This window comes from Canis aureus, chromosome 2, assembly GCF_053574225.1.
Source record: "Canis aureus isolate CA01 chromosome 2, VMU_Caureus_v.1.0, whole genome shotgun sequence".
Taxonomy (NCBI): Eukaryota; Metazoa; Chordata; class Mammalia; order Carnivora; family Canidae; genus Canis; species Canis aureus.
In genome coordinates, this window is record NC_135612.1 from 34,598,560 (window position 1) to 34,619,745 (window position 21,186).

At 35.9% G+C, this 21,186-nt stretch overlaps 1 long non-coding RNA gene across 1 annotated transcript in view; it reads left to right on the plus strand.

Moving 5' to 3' along the window:
- The window catches only part of LOC144290451 (uncharacterized), a 58,005-nt gene extending 37,676 nt beyond the window's left edge, over positions 1 to 20,329 (plus strand). The window contains exon 3 of the long non-coding RNA XR_013358093.1: positions 18,963 to 20,329. This is a non-coding gene — a long non-coding RNA (uncharacterized LOC144290451). The remainder of the gene's footprint in view (positions 1 to 18,962) is intronic.
- The last annotated feature ends 857 nt before the right edge of the window (positions 20,330 to 21,186 follow it).

Consider the following 21,186-nt stretch of genomic DNA (forward strand, 5'->3'; position numbering starts at 1 on the left):
TTTTTCCAGTGGATAGTCTTTCCTCCTTTGTTGAATATTAGTTGACCATAAGTTGAGGGTCCACTTCTGGATTCTCTATTCTGTCCCATTCATCTATGTGTCTGTTTTTGTGCCAGTACCACACTGTCTTGATGACCACAGCTTTGTAATACAACCTGAAATGTGGCATTGTGATGCCCCCAGCTATGGTTTTCTTTTTTAAAATTCCCCTGGCTATTCGGGGTCTATTCTGATTCCACACAAATCTTGAGATGATTTTTTCCAACTCTCTGAAGAAAGTCCATGGTATTTTGATAGGGATTGCATTAAACGTGTAAATTGCCCTGGATAACATTGACATTTTCACAATATTAATTCTTCCAATCCATGAGCATGGAATATTTTTCCACCTCTCTGTTTCTTCATCAAGATAAGAAGCTTTTCACAGCAAACCATATAGTCAACAAAACTAAAAGACAATCTACAGAATGGAAGAAGATATTTGCAAATGACGTATCAGATAAAGGGGTAGTATCCAAGATCTATAAAGAACTTATTAAACTCAACAGCAAAGAAGCAAACAATCCAATCATGAAATGGGCAAAAGACATGAACAGAAATCTCACAGAGGAATACATAGAAATGACCAATAAGGACATGAGAAAATGCTCCGCATCACGGGCCATCAGGGAAATACAAATCCAAACCACAATGAGATACCACCTCACACCAGTGAGAATGGGGAAAATTAACAAGGCAGGAAACCACAAATTTTGGAGGGGATGTGGAGAAAGGGGAACCCTCTTGCACTGTTGGGAATGTGAACTGGTGCAGCCACCCTGGAAAACTGTGTGGAGGTTCTTCAAATAGTTAAATATAGATCTGCCCTACAACCCAGCAATTGCACTGCTGGGGGTTTACCCCAAAGATACAGATGCAGTGAAATGCCAGGACACCTGCACCCTAATGTTTCTAGCAGCAATGTCCACAATAGCCAAACTGTGGAAGGAGCCTCGGTGTCCATCGAAAGATGAATGGATAAAGAAGATGCAGTCTATGTATACAATGGAATATTACTCAGCCATTAGAAAGGACAAATACCCCCTATTTGCTTCGACGTGGATGGAACTGGAGGGTATTATGCTGAGTGAAATAAGTCAATAGGAGAAGGACAAACATTATATGGTCTCATTCACTTGGGGAATATAAAAAATAGGGAAAGGGAATAAAGGGGAAAGAAGAAAAAAATGAGTGGGAAATATCAGAGAGGGAGACAGAAAATGAGAGACTCCTAACTCTGGGAAACGAACTAGGGGTAGTGGAAGGGGAAGTGGGCGGGGAGTGGTGGTGATTTGATGATGGGGATTGAGGGAGGCACTTGATTGGATGAGCACTGGGTGTTATGCTATATTATGGCAAATTGAACACCAATAAAAAATAAATTCACTCACACACACAAAAAAACTGGAGAGGATTTTCGTCGGGATTCCTGGGTCGCTCAGCGGTTTAGTGCCTGCCTCAGCCTAGGGCATGATCCTGGAGTCCCGGGGTGGAGTCCCGGGGTGGAGTCCCGGGTCAGGTTCCTGCATGGAGACTGCTTCTTCCTCTGCCCGTGTCTCTGCCTCTCTATCTCTCTGCGTCTGTCATGAATAAATAAAGTCTTTAAAAAAAAAGTGTCTTCAAGGTCATCTCCTGATAAAAAAAAAGGGAGGCACTAGAGAAGGTTTTATTTGAGAGACCCAGCAGAGAGCCTTCCAAATGGAGGTGCCTGTCAGAGAAGTATAGATATGCATAAGAACAGGGTGGTGGTGGGCTACATCCTTGATTGCAACTCACCTGCGAAGCTGCCACACTCTGGTTTCCAAAAACCCTGGTGTGGAGAGGGCCTGCCAGGTAGAACTTTCTAACTGTCTGTGGTTGGGCCTGAAAAAAATCACACATGGGATTTTTTCTGGAGCTGGAGTCCTCAATATGCTGGTATCCTTAAAAATGCTTTTCTGTTGCTGTTTGCATAAGGGAAAATATATTTATGTTTCCAAGTACAGTATGTTTGTTAACAAAATGGCATGTGGTATAATTGTTAAGTGACACCTAGTCATACTGGACAGAATACTAGCATCATACAAAGATGTTTTGAGAAGAATGTCAAGAATCAAAAGGGGATGGGAGTCAGATTGTCATGTAACTGAGTGCAAAGCAGCTGTTCATTAAAAAACACACTTAACATAATACCCTCCAGTTCTATCCACATTGAAGCAAATGGTGGGTATTTGTCATTTCTAATAGCTGAGAAATATTCCATTGTATACATAGACCACATCTTCTTTATCCATTATGCTGAGTGAAATAAGTCAGTCGGAGAAAGACAAACATTATATGGTCTCATTCATTTGGGGAATATAAAAAATAGTGAAAGGGAATAAAGGGGAAAAGAGAGAAAATGAGTGAAAATATCAGTGAGGGTAACAGAACATGAGAGACACCTAACTCTGGGAAATGAACAAGGGGTAGTGGAAAGGGAGGTGGGCGGGGGGTTGGGGTGACTAGGTTACCAGCACTGAGAGGGGAACTTGACATGATGAGCACTGGGTGTTATGCTACATGTTAGCAAATTAAACTCCAATTTAAAAAAACACTTAATTGATGCACAGGAAGCAATGTTACAAGCATTTTACAAAAGAACAGGATCCCAAGACCCTGAGTAGTCAAATGAATCTTGAAAAAGAAAAGCAAAGCCAAAGGTGTCACAATTCTGGACTTCGAGTTATATTACAAAACTGTGGTAATCAAAACTGTGTGGTACTGTCAGAAAAATAGATAACATAGATCAATAGAGATGCATAGAAAACTCAGAAATTAACTATGCATAATTATATGGTCAATTAATCTTTGACAGAGCAGGAAAGAACCACTGGGAAAAACACATTCTCTTCAACAAATGGTTTTGGGAAAACTGGACAGCCACATGTAAAAGAATGAAACTGACCACTTTCTTACATCGTACACAAAAATAAACTCAAAATGGATGAAAGACCTAGCTCTGAGACTTGAAACCATAAAAATCCTAGAAGGGTGGGATGACTGGGTGGCTCAGTGGTTGAGTATCTGCCTTCTGCTCAAGACATGATCCCAAAGTTCCGGGATTGAGTCCCACATTGGGGTCCTGCATGGATCCTGCTTCTCCTCCCTCTGCTTCTCTCTGTTTGTCATGAATAAATAAATAAAATCTTTTAAAAAATCCTAGAAGGGAGCACAGGCAATAATTTTCTGACATTGACCATGGCAATATTTTTCTACATATGTCTCTTGAAGCAAGGGAAACAAAAGCAAAAATAAAGTGTTGGGACTTCATCAAAATAAAAGCTTCTGCAAAGTGAAGGAAATAATCAACAAAGCTAAAAGACAACCTACAGAATGGAAGAAGATGTTTGCTAATGACATATTCAACAGAGACTTAAAATCCAAAATATATAAAAATTTATGTAACTTAGCTCCCAAAAAACAAATAATCCAATTGAAATGGGTAGAAGACATGACAGATGTATTTTCAAAGAAGGTATACAGATGTCTAGCAAGCACGTGAAAAGATGCTGAACATCACACATCATCAAGGAAATGCAAATCAAAACTACAGTGAGATATCACATCACTCCTGTCAGAATGGCTAAAATCAAAAACAGAAGAAACAACAGGTATTGACAAGGATGTGGAGAAAAGGGACTCTCTTGTACTGTTGATGAGAATGCAAACTGGTGCAGCCAATTTTTTTGAGTTTCCTCAAAAAAGTAAAAAGTAGAACAACCATATTGTATAATAATCTCACTACTGAGTAGTTACCCAAAAAAATACAAATCATGAATTCAAAGGGATACATGCCCCTATGTTTATTGCAGTATTGTCTATAATATCTAAATTTTGAATGCATCTTAAGTGTACATCAATAGATAAATGGTTAAAGAAATGGTATGGAATGTATTGGAATGTTATGGAATATTATTCAACCATAAAAAAGAATGAAATCTTGCCATTTTCAATGACATGAATGGAGTTAGTATTAATGCTAAGTGAAATAAGTTAGTCAGAGAAATACAAACACCATATGATTTCATTCATATGTGGAATTGTAGAAACAAAACAAAAGAGCAAAGGGAGAGAGAGAGAGAGACCAAGAAACAGACTCTTACTTGTAGAGAACAAATTGATGGTGACCAGAGGGGAGGTGGGTAGGGGGATGGGTGAAACATGATGAGGATTAAGGCATACATTTGTCATGATGAGCATTGGGTGATGCACGGAATTGTTCAATAATTATATTGTACACCTAAAACTAATATAAGACTCTATGTTAACTATACTGGAATTTTAAAAAACCCAAATCTGAAATCTATTTCTGCACTGATGAGGTCCTAAAAAAGAAGTAAGAAAGATAATCATTGAAATCACTTCAGTATAAAAAGAAAATCCATGTAAATGTTTTAAATAAGGCTATAAATCACTATAATTATGATAATAGAAAAAGATGCAAATATGGAAAGAGAAAAGTGAAAAATCACAATTTTTTCATGCCACATACTAAATAAATATAATTCCATATGGATGTTGTGCATTTGAGGAATACATATTCAAACATTTTTTTGAGAATGAAAGGAGAGTAATTCATAAAGTTGTATAAGAAAAAACTCAGATATCAATAATGCACAAGAAAGAGCACAAAAAATAAAGTCCAGCAAATTTTAATTCATAAAAACATAAATTGATTGAATTCTACAAAGTAAACAAAAATTATCAGTAAGGACAGAAAACTGATTCTAATTATACTATCCATAAGAAATATCTAATAACAATAACTATGCAAGATTAGAATGGAAATGAACAAAGGTCCAGGAAAATTGAAAGATATTTGATATTTCATTATAATATAAAAAAATAGTGCAAATAGCACTAAGTGGAAAGACTCATTTTTGTTGATAAAGGGTGTCAATAGACAGAAGAAGGTCATTGTAGATTTATTAGGTGACATATACTTAACACAGAAGGACACTGTTAAAAATCTTCAGGATGAAAGGGAAAAAATGGATGATAATGTAATAGCAACAAGAGGTTTAATGAATTTCTCAGCCATTTGCAAAAGAAATAGACAAAAATAAAAGTTTAAAATAAATATTTGAATCATAATAGGTTTTTCCTGAATTTATCAACTTCAATATCTAAAAACATTAAAAAATCTTCTCAACTCATATAAGGCATTTAGAACTGTTGATATATTGCAACATACCAATAAATCGAAGATAGAAAAGTACTGGAGACATTTTCCGATTACACTGAAGAAAACTTGGTATAATATTAACATGACAATTTTTAAAAATCACAACAGAAAGCAAAGTAAAATCCCTATCACTCAGAAATTTAAAAAGATATTTTGGCTAAAGAGTAAATAAAATTGGCAACCTAGAGTACCATTGCATACTGAAAGCCATTAATATACTCAAAGCTAATTCAGAAGAAAAGTCATCTACTAAAATGCAAAATAAGAAATAGAAAATTTAATAATTTTAACATTTAAATTAGAAAGTGAAAGGAAAGGTAGTAACAAATACACATAAATAGAAAGAAATTAATGAAAATTAAAATATAAAATATTTGGAAAGCAAAAGAAAATAGAAATGACATTAAATCCAGTGTCTCTTAGAAAAGAAGTAAAAATTAAAAACTGTAATCTATTTTTTTTAAAGATTTTATTTATTCATGAGAGAGAGAGAGAGAGAGAGAGGCAGAGACACAGGCAGAGGGAGAAGCAGGCTCCCTGCAGGGAGCCCGACGTGGGACTTGATCCCGGGTCTCCAGGATCAGGCCCCGGGCTGCAGGCGGCGCTAAACCGCTGGGCCACCGGGGCTGCCCCTAATCTATTTTTTTTTTTTTTAAAGAAAAGACACAGATATATGAATTGCAAATAGAAACACTGTTATTGCTGTTTAATATGTGAAAACTATACATTTGTAAGCCAGTATAGATACTCATATAATCTTCATAGGGGTGCCTGGCTGGCTCAATCAGTTAAGCATCTGCCTTTGGCTCAGGTCGTGGTCCCGAAGTCCTAGGATGGAGTCCCATGTTGAGCTGCATGTCAGGCTCCCCGCTCATTGGAGAATCTGCTTCTCTCTCTCCCTCTGCCACTCTCCCCCACTCATGCCCTCTCCCTTGCTTGCTCTCTCTCTCTCTCTCTCTCTGTCTCTCAAGTAAACAAATAAAATCTAAAAAAAAAAGATAATTGTATACAATCTTTATATACCTCAAAATAAAAGATTCATCATAAATTTAAAACAAAAAAAAAAACAACAACCCATAGTGAAGTTTGAGATGAATGGTATTTTCTTAATATGTTAAATAATATCTATTTTTATATCTATTTTTATAAATATGATCTTAATATGAGGAATTCTATCTTTTCTGTGTTATATTTTATTGTAAATAAGTTGTCAAGCAACCACTGAAGATAATTGATTAAAGTGTCTACAATTATCACTCATGTTTAACATTGTTCTGAAAACTTGAGCCGATTCAATGAGAAGAGCTAAATAAATGTGACATATAACAATTGAAAATGAGTAATATTTATGTTATTTCAGGTGTTACACTCATCTAAAATATCAGAAAGAATAAATATTTTAATATTTAGAACTAAAAGAAAAAATTTGGTAACTTCTAAGTTTCAAAAGCAATATATGGTCAACAATTTTCCTATAGGCTTCCAACATTTTAATTTAAAAATATATTGGGTAAGCTTACAACTGGGAAGGGATATGTGCAGTCAATGGATGATGGGGTTGGATGGACTGCTAACAGCTACAGGGCTTTCTACAGATGGATGAAAATGTTCTAAAAAAATCGTGGTGTTAGTTGCAAAACCCTCTGAAAGCAAAATTAAAAGTAGAACAAAAAGGGGCATCTGAGTGGCTCAGTAGGTTAAGCATCTGCCCTCAGCTCAGGTCATGATCCCAGGGTCCTGGGATTGAACCCTACATCAGATTCCCTGCTCAACGAGGACACTGCTTCTCCTTCTCCCTCTACTGCTCCCCCTGCTAGTGTGCTCTCTCTGGCTTTCTTTCTCAAATAAATAAATAAAATCTTTTTTTTTTAAAGTAGAATAAAAGCAAAAAGAATAAGAGAAAAAGCAAGAAGAGAAAAAGCAGGAAGTACATTTTGAGAATACAAAGCATTTTTACAAAAAATTAGTACAGCACAATCTATAATATTTTACAATCTAATAAGAAAAAGAAAATGTTTGGCCTTGTTTGAGGAAACAAACAGATACATATGACCAGTAAACATAAAAAGATGCTTAATTTTATAAGGAAACAGGAAATTCCAAATTATTATTACCTTAATTTCATTTTAAACAAATGGCAAAATTATAAGCCTTGTATTGCAGAGAATTACTGAATATGTAGATCAAACAGAACTTTTAATTCCTACTATTGTGATTGTAAGTTGATAAAGTCAATTTGGAAAATAATCTGTCAATATTTAGTAAATGTGAAGATGCACATACCCTTTGATATGACACACTATATATATGTGCTTATATAAATGCACCAAAGCCACATTGATTAGTAGTGATGAAATTAAAAATAATAATCATAGGGCTAAAGGCAAGTTATATAGAATATGAGGTTTAAAAATAATTTAGTTGTCTACAACCCATCCCTATACACATTACTATGTCAAGTGTAGAAGTCCTTTGTATAAGGAGAATATGTCTTCTTCTCTTCCACTTACCTTTCTCTCTCTTTGAGGTTATTAATCATTTAACTAGCATTTAGTCCTTAAATCTTCAGCTGATAAACTAAGGCTAATTTTAACAAGGTTATTTTTTGTGATTCTATGAACTCCTCCAACTGATAGGAACATGAATGAAGTGTGGGATGGCTGTCATATTTGCCATGAAGTGTGGGATGCTGGTTACATTCAGCTGATCTAGCTGAACAATTTGTATTTCTTTCCTCCCTCACTGCTTCATGACTTTTCCTGGCAGATAAGTGACTCTCTTTAGTAATAGGTGTAAGAGATCTTGAACTCCACATAGACGATCCAACTGACAAATCTAGTGTAAGATCTTTCTAGTTGAAATTTCTGGTGTAAGTACAATACTTCTGGTAAACAGGTGCTAAAAGATTTCAGGGGCAGAAGAACAACAATAAACTGTATTATTTATTGACTAAAAATATTTTCTATTATCACTGGTAATTTTTTTTCAGGACACCTTGTCTCCTATCTCCTCAGTTATTTAAAAATGGCAGCAAGTTACATTTGTGCTTATTGTCACATTTCCCTCCTCTTCCCATTGGAGTTTTAAGGAACTGCTACTCCGGCACAAAATTTTTAAAATAGCATTTCTGATTGTATTTTACCATAGATGTAAATGTACTTGGTAAAATATATAAACCTATTTCTGGTAAATTTATTACCTATTTAATTGACTAAATCATAGTGGATATTATGTGGATGAGTGTTCTTATCACTGATGAGATCATTTGCTACTTTCAGATAACTACATCTGGGCTGAGAATAATGACAATTTAATTTTCAATTGTGATTTTCCTAAAATCAAAATCAGTTCAAGAAATCTTTTGGTAATAATTATGTAAATGTGAGTAGGCTCCCACCATAAACAACTACTAAAGCTGAATAAAATATATGAAGCAACTATATGTAGACACTGAACAAAGGCAATGCAATACTTTCCCTTAGAGAAGAGAAACAGGAGCCCTATAATTGAACTAGCTTTTTGCCTTGAGATTTTATGGAACACAATGTAGTGAGAGAAACTTCAAGTAGGATATAACAGATTCATTGGGTTGAGAAGAGATCAGAATTCTGAGAGAGTGTAGCAACTTGCAATTTATAAAATAGGAAATAAGGATGCTGTACAAAGAAAGAGCTCCAAATATATGGATCCTCTTCCATATGTTGATGAGTACTAAGCATAAAAATAAGCAAGGACCTGATTTTTAGATGTTACATAGGACTGGGAGATATTCATGTTCTAACCAGCCAGAGTGGCAAGTCATTATTAAACACCTGGATTCAATAGGTTTTCCATAAGGAGAATACTTCAGTAGTATGTCCAAACAAGCCTTAGATTGAAGATTACTTTAGACCTGCTATAAACAGGTGCTTTAACTACCCTTGAAAAGATCAAACTGACCAGCAAGTAACTGAACTGCTAGAACAGAGTCCAACACTCTTTAAAGGAAGATAACAAAATCCAGCACAGAACAATATAAATTTCAAAATGTGCAATCTAAACAAGAATTATTAGTATACTAGGAATCAGAAAAAAAATGTGACATATAATTAGAAAAAATCAATGTATTGGAAACAATATCAAACCTGAGACAAGATTTAATACCAGACAAAATTTTTAAGAGTTTACTATTAATTAGCTCAAGGGTTTAAAGCAGAAGTGAACACAATCACAGCAATAATGGAACATATAAAACACAACCAAGTGAGACTCTTTTTTTTTTCCAAGTGAGACTCTTAAAGCTTAAACAAAATTTCTAAAATGATTGTGCCCCTGGAAGTGAGTAAAGGGAGATTAAATACTGCAGAAAAAAAGATAAGAGAACTTGAAGACATAACAACACAAATTATCCAAACTAAAGCTTAGTGGAGAAACAGACTGAAAAAAAAAGTGATTGTGTGATGTATGAGACTATATCAAAGTACTTAGTGTATGTGTAATTGGATTTCCAGAGGGGAAAGGAATAAGATCTTGAAAAATACTAGCCAGGGGATCCCTGGGTGGCTCAGCGGTTTAGCACCTGCCTTTGACCTAAGGCATGATCCTGGAGTCCCAGGATCGAGTCCCTTATCAGGCTTCCTCCATGGAGCCTGCTTCTCCCTCAGTCTCTGTCTCTCTGTCTCTCTGCCTCTTTTTCTCTGTGTGTGTGTCTCTCATGAATAAAGAAATAAAATCTAGTAAAAAAAAATACTCGCCAAAAATTATCCAAATTATATGAAAGCTATAGCTACATAAATTCAAGAAACTCTGTGAATCCCCAAGAAGAATAAAAAAATGAAAAGCACATTTAGGAATATCATAATAAAATTTCTGACAAGTATCTGAAGCTAATGATATACTATAGTAGTGTATATTGGCTAATTGCATTTTTAAAAAATGATGATAAGCATTAGAAGGAAAAAATTATTAAAAGTAAACAAAGGGTGTATATAAAGACATTATGTACATGAGAACAGTAATAAGAAATGGTGTTAATGTCTCAGCATAAATATTTAAGCCAAAATAATAATAGAATACTATATTTAAGTGTTAAAACTTGTAAACTTTATACATAATAAAGTAATCTTATGAAAATGGAGGCAAAATACAGTTTCTGACAACCAAAAGCTATGAGAATTTGTCACTAGCAGACATGTACTAGAAGAATGAGAGTAAGCCCTTTAGACAAAGGAAAATGAGTTCAGATATAAACTTGGTTCTGTACAAACGAATAAAGAATGGTAGGAACAGAAAACATGTAAGTAAATATAAAATAATTATTTTCTTTTAAAATATCTTTTTAAAAGATATTTAGAGCAATAACAGTGATATGGTATTTATAACATATATGAAAGTAAAATAGGAAAATAATACACAAGGAGTAGTGAAAGTGGTGAAATTGGTAAGGTTCTTGCATTAAACATTAAGTGGTATTATTACATTGATGATGGCCTGGCTACAGAAAGATGAATGCTCTAGACTTTTAATAATAAAATAGAAAGTTCTAGTTTATAAGCCTACAGTTAATATAGAATTGAATGCTAAAAATAACCAATTTATTTTTGAGCAGGCAGAAAAAAGTAGGAAATGGCAAAGAATATATGAAACAGAAAACAGAGAAAATGGTGGTGGGCTTAAACAGACAAGTGTTATAAGTGAGGAAATCAGTGAAACCCAAAGCAGGTTGTTTTGAAAAGACAAATGAAAGCAATAAACCTCAACCTAGATTTATCAAGGGAAAAAAGCAAGAAGATACAACAAACTACCAATATCAGGAAAGAAAGAAGGAGCATAACTATATATCTATGGACTACAAAATTATAATAACAAAATATTATAAGCATTTGTTGTTAATTTGAAAAGCTAACAAGAAATGGGAAGATTTTTAAAAATTTTTTTAAAGACTTTATTTATTTATTCATAGAGACACACACATAGAGAGGGAGGGAGGCAGAGACACAGGCAGAGGGAGAAACAGGCATCATGCAGAGAGCCTGACATGGGACTTGATCCAGGGTCTCCAGGATCACGCCCTGGGCTGCAGGCGGCACTAAACCGCTGGGCCACCAGGGCTGCCCCGAAATGGGAAGCTTTATTAGAATATATAAATTTGCAAAACTGTCACCAGAAGAAGTAGATATCCAAATAGCCTTGTGCCTGTTAAATTATATTTATCACTAAAAATTAAGGAAAACTTCAAAAGTGGAGAGCTTCATTTATGAATTCTTTAAAAAACACTTAAGCAAGAAATGATAACAATCTTACAAATTTTTTTTTCAATACTTAGAGGAAGAGGGGACATATTGTAGCTTCATTTTGTACTGAAACAAAACCCAGGCATTTTAGGAAAGACAAATTATACCAAAACACTCATGAAAGTAAGCACAGAAATCTTTAACAAAAAATATTAGGAAGTCAAATTAAATGGGTTGCTAAAAAAGTTAGCAATATGACCAAGTGATATTTATCCTGGAAATGGAAAGTGTGGTTATCATCTGAAAATCAATGTCATTTACTACATTAAAATAATAGAAGAGAATATCCGTATGACTATCTCCATAGATATAACAACAACAACAAAAGATTCTGACAAGATCCCACTCCATTTTTTTTAAAGATTTTATTTATTTATTCATGAGAGACACACAGAGAGAGGCAGAGACATAGGCAGAGGGAGAAGCAGGCTCCATGCAGGGCGCCGGATGCGGGACCTGATCCCAGTATTCTGGGATCATGTCCTGAGCTGAAGGCAGATGCTCAACCATTGAGCCAACAGGCATCCCCCACTTCAATTTTTTTTATTATTTTTATTTTTTTAATTGGAGTTCAATTTGCCAACATATAGCATAATGCCCAGTGCTCTTCCCGCCAAGTGCCTCACTCAGGGCCCATCACCCAGTCACCCTAACCCCCAGCCCACCTCCCCTTCCACCACCCATGTTCATTTCCAAGAGTTAGGTGTCTCTCATGTTTTGTCACCCTCACTGATATTTTCACTCATTTTCTCTCCTTTCGCTTTATTCCCTTTCATTAATTTTTATATTCCCCAAATGAATGAGACCATATACTGTTTGTCCTTTTCGATTGACTTATTTCACTCAGCATAATACCCTCCAGGTCCCTCCATGTTGAAGCATATGGTGGGTATTTGTCATTTCTAATGGCTGAGTAACATTCCATTGTATACATAAACCACATCTTTATCCATTCATCTTTAAAGGACACCGAGGCTCCTTCCACAGTTTGGCTATTGTGGACATTGCTGCTATAAATATCGGGGTGCAGGTGTCCTGGTGTTTCACTGCATCTATATCTTTGGGGTAAATCTCCAGCAGTGCAATTGCTGGGTCATAGGGCAGGTCTATTTTTAACTCTTTGAGGAACCTCCACACCCTTTTCCAGAGTGGCTGCACCAGTTCACATTCCCACCAACAGTGCAAGAGGGTTCCCCTTTCTCCACATCCTCTCCAACATTTGTTGTTTCCTGCCTTGTTAATTTTCCCCATTCTCACTGGTGTGAGGTGGTATCTCATTGTGGTTTTGATTTGTATTTCCCTGATGGCCAGTGATGAGCATTTTCTCATGTCCTTGTTGGCCATGTCTATGTCTTCCTCTGTGAGATTTCTATTCATGTCTTTTGCCCATTTCCTGTTTGGATTGTTTGTTTCTTTGATGTTGAGTTTAATAAGTTCTTTGTAGATCTTGGAAACTAACCCTTTATCTGATACATCATTTGCAAATATCTTCTCCCATTCTGTAGGTTGTCTTGTAGTTTTGTTGACCATTTCTTCTGCTGTGCAGAAGCTTCTTATCTTGATGAAGTCCCAATAGTTCATTTTTGCTTTTGTTTTTCTTGCCTTCATGGATGTATCTTGCAAGAAGTTACTGTGGCCAAGTTCAAAAAGGGTGTTGCCTGTGTTCTTATCTAGGATTTTGATGGAATCTTGTCTCACATTTAGATCTTTCATCCATTTTGAGTTTATCTTTGTGTATGGTGTAAGAGAATGGTCCAGTTTCATTCTTCTGCATTGGCTGTCCAATTTTCCCAGCACTATTTATTGAAGAGACTGTCTTTTTTCCAGTGGATAGTCTTTCCTGCTTTGTCAAATATTAGTTGGCCATAAAGTTGAGGGTCCCCTTCTGGATTCTCTATTCTGTCCCATTCATCTATGTGTCTGTTTTTGTGCCAGTACCACACTGTCTTGATGACCACAGCTTTGTAGTACAACCTGAAATGTGGCATTGTGATGCCCCCAGCTATGGTTTTCTTTTTTAATATTCCCCTGGCTATTCGGGGTCTTTTCTGATTCCACACAAATTTTGAGATGATTTGTTCCAACTCTCTGAAGAAAGTCCATGGTATTTTGATAGGGATTACATTAAATATGTAAATTGCCCTGGGTAGCATTGACATTTTCACAATATTAATTATTCCAATCCATGAGCATGGAATATCTCTTTGTGTCTTCCTCAATTTCTTTCAGAAGTGTTCTGTAGTTTTTAGGGTTTGGATCCTTTACCTCTTTGGTTAGGTTTATTCCTTGGTATCTTAAGCTTTTGGGTGCCATTGTAAATGGGATTGACTCCTTAATTTCTCTTTCTTCAGTCTCATTGTTAGTGTATAGAAATGCCACTGATTTCTGGGCATTGATTTTGTATCCTGCCACACTGCCGAATTGCTGTATGAGTTCTAGCAATCTTGGGGTGGAGTCTTTTGGGTTTTTTATGCACAGTATCACGTCATCTGCAAAGAGGGAGAGTTTGACATCTTCTTTGCCAATTTGGATGCCTTTTATTTCTTTTTGTTGTCTGATTGCTGAGGCTAGGACTTCTTGTACTATGTTGAATAGCCCCTGCTCCAATTTTGATACAACTTTCCACAAACCAGAAATGGAAGGCTATTTTCTTAATCTGATAAAGTATATCAACAGAAAACATTTTCTTTAGCTTTTTAAAAAAATATTGAAAACATCATAAACTTACCGAAAAATTTGAAGTACCTCACAACAAACTTTTCCCTGAATCTTTGTGCAAAAGAAGCCATGCTGATGACTATCAATCTCAAATATGTGAGTGTTTTTCAAACATACAAGGAGACTTTCCTATGCTACCACAATGCAATCATCAGAATCAGGAAATCAATATTAAGTTACTACCATGAAATCTTTAGACCCTATTCAAGATCTACCAATTGCACCATTAATGTCTTTTATAGTAAAATGGTCGAATTCAGAATATACATGCCATAGGATTCCCTTTAGTTTTCTTTAGTTTTTGGACAGTTTCTCAGCCTTCTCTGAAATTTGATGACCTTGGCCCTTCTGAATAATATAGAGCCATTGTAACTGAAGTTGTAATTGGAATATTTAAATTTGGAATTGTCTGATGTTTCCTCTTGATTACATTTAGTTTACACATCTTTGTTAAAAACTTCACAGAACTAAAATATAATTCTTTTTTTTTCAGGTTTTATTTATCTATTTGACACAGAGAAGTAAGAGTGAGAGCACAAGCAAGAGGAGTGGCAGACAGACAGAGAGGGAGAAGCAGGCTTGTCACTAAGTGGGGAAGCCCCATGGGTGCTAATCCCAGGACCCTATGATCCCAAGACCCTGGGATCATGACCTGAACCAAAGGTTCAATGACTGAGCCACCTAGGCACCCCTAGATACAGTAATCTTAATGCATGTATCATGGGGCACATTATTTTGATTTATTCCATTGTTTAATTTATTCATATTGATCACTTGATTAAGGTGATATCTGCAGGCTATACTATTAAGTTTCATCTTTATAATTATAATTAGTATTTTGGGGGAACATTCTTAAAAGCTATGTAAATATACCACTTGTGATCAAACAATTAATACACGTGAATTCAAATTTTCTTCTGTGGGTTGAGTTCATTATTGTCATTATTTATTTTTGTGCTCAAGTTTTTCTAAAATTGGGCAGTATAAACACATTCAAACTGAATTCTGTGTTTCTGACATGTCTCCATTACTCCCTGAACACTTATTTTTCTGGCACAAAATATTCTAGTGTCACCTTTTCCTTCCCCTAGCCATCTCAAGAATCAATCATTTTCCCAAAGAACCAAGGTTTTATTTTCAGTAGAAAATGCTATGTAGAAGCCAATATCTGGATGATGCTTATTGCTATTGGACTATCACCGTTCCCAGGCCTTCTTGTTGGATAGAACTAAAGAATATATATGTATATATCTATGTATATAGTAAATAAATAAATAAATAAATAAATAAATAAATAAATAAATAAATAAAATACACATATATATGTGGATATATATTTGTATTTATCTCTATATTTTTAAAATTGTTAGTTCACACTAATACACTCAGCTGCAGTCTCCCATCACAGGCATTGTTTCTCCCTTTTTGGTATTTGTAATTCTCATTTCCAACAGAGAAAACCTCGCTTCCATTACCCTCATTGTTCATTTGATCAATGCCCCATTATGTAACCAATCTCCTATATCCATTCCCTGCATACATTCTCCTTTCGCTGTTCAGGTTCTGAATCCCCATTTTGGGCCATCCCAGTACATCCTCAGTTTTCCTGAGCTCGGAGTTTCCATGACAAGTCACCCCAGCACACGGATGCCTACATCATTTTCTCTTCTTGTTCATGCCCATCTTGGCAATGCCTTCTTAACACTGCTTGTGATCTAACTCCTATTACAGGCTAACTCATCTTTTATGGATGCACTTCTCATTCTGCTTTGGCTTAGCGCCCTAATAGGGAAGACTCCATGCCTGGACACTCTCGTCACCCTCTGAGACCTCGACTGCCACATTGGATCAATTTCCATTGTTTTGTGTCTGATTTAAAACATGGCCTGCTTTCTTCATATCATTTACTTCCTCATCTTCCATGGGTCCTGACACCCATGGTAGGCTGTCCCACCCAGTGATAATCTACTTAGTTTGCTTTGGCTGTGACTTCCAAGCTTTAGCCAAAAAACACACCTTTTTCACCCATTCCAGCTATGAAGCCTCATGCTCTCCTCACATTGCCTGGGCTCTGACACCCTAGATCAAAGCCTTAAAAGTACTCCATGCTAGATGCATACTTTGTACTGCTGTACTCTTAAGACCAAACTTTACAGAAAGGTGCAGAAGAAGGAAGAGGAGAAGGAAAAGGAAGAAAAGAGGAATAAAAAGAAGGAGAAGGAAAAGGAGGAGAAGGAAAAGGAGAAGGAGGAAGAACAAGATGAAGGAGAAAGAGGAGGAGAAAAAGTAGAGAGAACAGAAGAAAAATAAGAGGAAGATGCTTATGTCATACTTAATTTTAAAAACAAACAAACAAAACAACAACAAAATACCTGAGCGTTTTCCCCTAATACTGGAATAGAGCAAGAGTGTCCACTCTCACCATTTCTATTTTACATTGTACTGAAGATCTCTGACAGTGCTGTAAGGCAAGAAAAAGAAATAGAAAGTTTCCAGATAGGAGAGGAAGAAGTAAATCTGTCTACATTTACAGATGACATAATTTTTTTAACCCTAAGGGAATAAATTCTATTAAAATAATAAGCACATAGGGTGCAATGTCAATACACAAAAATCAATTATGTATATATATATTTATATATATATTATCAAAAACAATGGGAAAATGAAGTATTAAAAATAGCCTTTACAGTAGCATAAAATATGGCATACTTAGGGATAAATTTAGTGAATCAAATGTAGACCTTTACACTGAAAACTACAAAATATTTTTGTGAAAAATTAAAGATTGTCTAAATAAATGGAGAAATGTAGAATTTTCCTAGATTGGAAGATTCAGTATTGTCAAGATGTAAATTTTCCCTAAATTCATCTATAGATTTTATGTAACACGAATTGAAATCCCATGAGGTTTCTCTATGGAAATTAATAAAATAATTCTAAAACGTTTATGAAAATGCAAAGACCTTAAGTAGTCAAAAACAATTTTGAAGAAGAAAAGCAAAGTTGTATGAATCATGATATCTGTTTTCAATATTTACCTTACAGCTACATTAATCAAAGCAGTATGAAATTGGTGAAAGGATGCACATATAGCTCAATGAAACAGCTAAAAGGAAGAGTCCAAAATATGTCCACACATATAAAATCAATTGATTTTCAACATAAATGTAAGAGGACTCAATGGGGGAAAGAATAAGATTTTTAACAAATCATGATGAAACCACTAGATATGGAACAAAAAACCCTTGATCCTTACCCACATCAACCATAAAAAAATAGCTATATCACAGATCTAAATATTAATTGTAACTTCTTAAAGAAAGCACAGAGAAAATCCTATGTTTTAATTAGGCAAAGATTCTTAGATAGAATATCAAAACATAGGAGAGAAAGGTTATAAATCGAACTTCAACTAAATTAATTTCTTCTTTTCTTTGAAAAATACTTTCAGAAGTGTAACAGCAAGGCCACAGACTGGGAGAAAATAGTCACATACATATATCTGATAAAGGACTTGTATTCAGAATATATAAAGAACTCTTACATCTTAATAAAAAAGACTAGGAATGCAATTTAAAAATGGGAAAATATTATATATTCAAAATGAAAATATGAGTCGTCATTATGAAATAAATGATACTTGCTTATATACTTATCAGGCAAATGCAAATTAAAACCACAATGGCATATCACCATACATCTACTAGAATGGATGGAGAGGATGTGGAACAGCTTCAATTCTCATGTTTTAATGTTGAAATGTAAAATCCTCAGTTACTTTGGAAAATATATTAGTAGGTCTTTATAAAGTTAAACATCAGCTTATATAAAACTCAGCCATTATACCATTATACTCCTAGGAATTTACCCAAGAGAAATTGAACTATATATCCATACAAAGACTGTAGATGACTTCTTATTTATAGTAGCCCAAACTAGGAAGGTTCAAAACCAGATGAATAGATGAATAAATTGTAAATGTGTTCCAATGGAACACCATTGGAGTCAGGAGAAACAGAGTAGATGGATTTGCAACTGTGTGTATAGATATCAGAAACAGTAGTAAAGCAAAGAATCCAGACGAAAAAGAACATATACTGAGTAACTCCACTTATGTGCAATTCTAGGCAAAAAACATCTGTAAGAATAGAACTTAGGTCAGCGCTTGTCTAGAATCCCTGAGAATGACATGTAGGTTTAAAGACTGAGAGGGAATTTGGGGTGCGATGAGAATGTACACCAACATTTGTCAAAACGAATTTTACATTTAACACTTTTCATATGTTATACCTCCAATTGATTGCATTATTTTTAAAGAGCTTTACAATATATTGTCAGAAGCTTTGATGCTGTTTAAAAAACCAAGTCGATTCTCTATAAGTAAGAGGTAACTGTGACCGAACAAAAGGCAGTTTGGTGAAAGGCATTTGGGTCAGCCAGGCAAAGTGATCACGGGATGCTCTTCACTTACCTTCTTCCCTTTCTTCCTTACTTCAGGTCCCCAAAATATTATTCCAGACTGTTTAAAACCACTTTCCAATGAAAAAATGGGATTCCTATTCTTTTTCTTCTGACATGAAAATTTACCCATTGTGGGACCCCATATCCTTTTTCTCTTTCAGTAGAAAATAAGTTAAAGTGAAAAGTGAATAAATAATTTCCTGCTGGTTTGGCCAATACATTAGCACCATCTAGTAAAGATATGGAACTATTCTTGCTTTCAGGAATCCTGTCAAGAAGAGTCACGGGATGGAGGTGCCTGGGGTTCTGTGCTCATCCAACCCTCCAAAATGGCTATGTGAGAGGGAGCTGATGCAGGACGGTGGGTCCAGGGGCTCCGTGCCTAGCTTTTAGTGCAGGCTGGGCAGCAACCATGATGAGTCTTATAACTCATGTACATTAGTTATACCTGTGTATACTCACCACAATGTTTGTCTTTGATTTTGCTTTCATATTATAAAAGACTGCATTTTAGGTGATACTTTTAATAATTCACCAATTGGTTGATTACTTAGTCTGGGTTCTTCAGAAAATACATCCTGAGGCAAAATTTAAATGCTACAGTTTTACTAAAGTGTGCAATACTGACGAAAACAAGAATGAAGGACAAGTGGTTTGAGGCATGGAAGAAGGGAGAACACGTAGGAGCTACTGCTGCATTTCAGGACATTTCTTTGGGGGCAATAAAGGGAAAGTCATTTATGTACCTGGCTCCCACCTCCCATTTACCAAAGTTCTGTCCCATGGATGGCTAACTCTCCGGCAACTTCAGATCACACATACATAAGTACTGAGCTGGTAGCATTTTGGACCTCACTGTCTACTGAGAAACCTGATAGTGGGAGGTGAGAGACAAGGAATGTGTACATGAAGTAAGGGATGTGAGTTTGTCTGCATGTAAAGCTGATTAGAGCTCTTGTGGAACTGCATGCTAAAGCAGTAACTGGGATGAAAAATAAGGCCGAGATTCACAGACACTGGTTAAAGATAAGATCTGAAGTGGTATACAGTTGGATAATAATTACATTTGTAATGTGGTTTTGCAAGTTTTAGGACATGTAAAATAGTAGAAAAGGGGATAATACTATGGTATCGGCTTTACTCAAACACCTTATTGTTTACTTTCTATAGCTGTGATCCCCAGCAAGGCGTTTCTCTAAAAGAGGTATATGTAAATAGGAGAAATAGATTGCAACATGAATGTGAAGGGGAGGGTGTAACACATAACTCATTTTCCTTATAATTCCATTGTACATTAACAGGACACAGAACACAAAGTAGTTGTTAACGGACTTTTCCAGAAAACGATCAGGGAGGTCTATTTATCTCTTAATCTATCTTAATATCAACCTTTCAGGTTCTGTGGTCACATTTTTTATTCCAAAAATAAAATTGCTAGTTTTTAAGAAAGACAATAATGATATTTGAAATGAATGCACAGAAACATGCCAACTTGAGAATAAAGGTCTGGATTTAGATATTTACCAACATAAAGTAGGGAAGTAGAAAAGAAAACCTAGATCTTTTTAAAAAATATTTTATTTATTTTTGAGAGAGAGAGAGTGGGGGTGGGGAGGGACACAGTGAGAAAGACCAGCAGACTCTGCACTGAGCACAGAGCCCCACGCGGGGCTCCATGACCTAGGCAGAAACCAAGAGTTGGAGACTTAGCCAACTGAGCCACCCAGGTGCCCCCAAAACCTTAATCTTTATAGAAAAAAATAAGTCAACACAAAAAGTTAGTTATCTGTTATTCACCATTCGTTAAGTCCTGGAATGGTGCAGGAAAGTCTTTCAAGCACAAAAGTAAACTGATTTGTAGGTTGTTTTTTTTTCTTTAAGATTTTATTTATTAATTTATGAGAGACACAGAGGGAGAGCAAGCCAGTGACACAGCAGAGGGACAGGCAGGCTCCATGCAGGGAGCCCGATGTGGGACTCGATCCCAGGACTCCAGGATCATGCCCTGGGCCGAAGGCAGGCGCTAAACCGCTGAGCCACCCGGGGATCCCTGATTTGTAGGTTTTGTTGGTTGACCACAAATAGTATCGTGTAACCATTTTCCTCAATATTAGAAGTCTGAGGCACAGAGAAATTTTATTGAAGCTTATTCGCTAAAGAAAAATATGCAACCTGTGGTCATGAGTGAAGAGGTACCCCTTAGGCACACTGAGGTACCACCCTGGGCAGGGTGGTCTGTGGTGTAGATGAGTCTGTTTCTTAGCCGCGGTGCCATTGGCCTTCTAAGGAGAACCAAAGGATGAAAGCCCGTCATAGGGAAAGCGAGTTTCCTTGCTTTCTATGAAGAACCACGGACAGCTCCAGGGTGCGACAGAAAAAGCATTTATTTTCCCAACCCCGGATGGTAGTCCGGGTCAGATTCGGGCCTGATTCAGGCTGCGGCTCACTGATAATGAGGCGCACACCACCAGGCCTCTCTTTACTATT